The sequence below is a fragment of the Pavona decussata genome, unplaced genomic scaffold (genome assembly GCF_977016875.1).
Source record: "Pavona decussata unplaced genomic scaffold, jaPavDecu1.1 SCAFFOLD_3645, whole genome shotgun sequence".
Taxonomy (NCBI): domain Eukaryota; kingdom Metazoa; phylum Cnidaria; class Anthozoa; order Scleractinia; family Agariciidae; genus Pavona; species Pavona decussata.
In genome coordinates, this window is record NW_028146456.1 from 1 (window position 1) to 2,500 (window position 2,500).

Genomic DNA, 2,500 nt, shown 5'->3' on the forward strand with positions numbered 1-2,500 from the left:
CTAGCAAATTCTAACGTTTCTGGAGATAAATCCTTTGCAGACGACTTAAATAAAGAACGGGGTATTGTAAGTTGTAGAGTAGCCTTGTTGCTACGATCTTCTGAGATTAAGCCTTTGTTCTAAGATTTGTATCACATCTTTTTTTTGACAAGGTCAAAAGTCCTCCTCACACCATGAAATATTTTTTAAGTCAAAGGTCCTCCTCACACCACAAAATATTTTCAAAGTCAAAAGTCCTCCTCACACAATTTAATATTTTGTAACTGAAAGGTCCACCACAAAACCCAATTCTTTTCTAAGTGAAAAGTCCTCAAAATTTTTAGAAAAACTCTTAGAAAAATTGTTTGGTATGAGAAGGACCTCGACTTCGAAAATTCTGTGGTGTGGGGAGGTCTTTTGACCTACCAAAAAAATTGGTGGTGTGAGGAGGACCTCTGACTTAGAATTAGGGTTTGAAATGGGGTTAGGGTTAGGGTTAGGGTAAGTGTTAGGGTTAGGAAAAAGGTTTAAATGATATTTGGAGAGGTTTTTCGGGTGTTTAGAGGCTATTTATGCTATGTAACGAGTATTTGCTTATATACTTGCTTATATACTTAGGTCAACAATTTATAGCAAAAATGTGTTCCAGCCAAGTTCTTTTAGACGCTCTTTCGAATGGCAACATTCCCGATTGAAAATGGCGACCTACCAAAATCCGCACTTTGCTTCCCCGTCCATATAGAGGTGAGTATTTGACTTTGCTTCCGTCAGAGTCAAGGAAACACATTGAAAATGGAATCAGCATACAAGAAAACCTAGTTTGGGATAGGTTTTGTGCCTTCCGTGGTATTATAACCATAGAACTGCTCCTGAGGGGGGTAGGGTAGGCCCACCAAAAAGTGCACTTCTGGTTAGGTCGCTAATTTCTAAAATAAATGTGTCCCAACCAAGTTTTTTTGGACGCTCTTTCGAATGGCAACATTCCTGATTGAAAATGCCGACCTACCAAAATCCGCACTTTGCTTCCCCGTCCATATAGGGGTGAGTATTTGGCTTTGCTTTCGTCAGAGTCAAGGAAACACATTGAAAATGGAATCAGCATACAAGAAAACCTAGTTTGGGATAGGTTTTGTGCCTTCCGTGGTATTATAACCATAGAACTGCTCCTGAGGGGGGTAGGGTAGGCCCACCAAAAAGTGCACTTCTGGTTAGGTCGCTAATTTCTAAAATAAATGTGTCCCAACCAAGTTTTTTTGGACGCTCTTTCGAATGGCAACATTCCTGATTGAAAATGCCGACCTACCAAAATCCGCACTTTGCTTCCCCGTCCATATAGGGGTGAGTATTTGGCTTTGCCTTTGTCAGACTCAAGTAAAAGCATTTAAAATGGAGTCAGCATACAAGAAAACCTAGATTGGGATAGTTTTTCTGCCTACCGTGGGATCATAACCATAGAACTGCCCCTGAGGGAGGTAGGGTTAGGGTTAGCGTTAGGGTTAACGTTGGGGTTAGGATTGAAGACAGAAGATTGGTGATGTCAGGAGGACCTTCTTAAAACAAACAGAAATACACTTATTAGGGGACTAGGGCCAGTGGACTCAGAAATGTCTTTCGTAGCAGTCTCCTATAAGAGTATTTTTCTCTGATTTAGGTGACTCCTCCTCACACCACCATTTTTCTTAGTCGAAAGACCTCTTCACAGCACGACTTTCCTGATGGATTTCTATGTAACTGCTCGTGCTGAGAGGTGTGTCGAAAGTTGATCATGTTCCCGTAAAATCTGAGGTCTCCACTGTCTAGCGAGGTACTTACAGTGAATATAGTGAATTTTTCAAAAATTGGAGAATTCTGACTTTTGCGATGAATTTTAATGTAATTGGTCGTGCTGAGAGGCGTGTTAAAATTTGAACATGTTCCCGTAAAATCTGAGGTGAGAATTAGTGAGGTACTTACAGTGCGTATAGTGACAAATCTTTAAAAGCGTGAAATTATGGGATGTTGTGGCTTCAATGGGTTTTTAAGATGTCACCAGTCATTTGGCATGACTTACAAACGATTTGGCTGGTTGTGGGTTCGATTTTCAAAATTTCATTTTTTTCGCGTTTTTATTTTCTGTCTACCATATCATGCAGTCTCCTTATTAGCGTTTGGGGGTTATAGTGTGGGCAGGTTGGTCGCAAAGGTTCCGAGAGGAGCTGGCTAGTAAACCCTGTCCCTTATGTTCCACGGCGGCAAGGCGGAGAAATAGAGGGCAGAATTGACTAACGGGCAAGGAAAGTTGGGCTTGTAGCTTTCCTTTCGAAGGAGGGAAAAGATGATGCCCGAAAGCATTGTCACTGTAGTGGCAGGCAGAGTGTAGATGGAAGTTGTGTACGCTAGCCTTTGGCTAATGATAGAGACAAAAGAGCAGGAGGATATTTTCCTTCGCAGAAGCACTTTTCTTGCCTTCCTTCAGCTCGCTTGGCGAGTCTGACAGGTATGCCTGAACTGTGCACGGGTCCAGTTGTGAGAAAGACGTGGC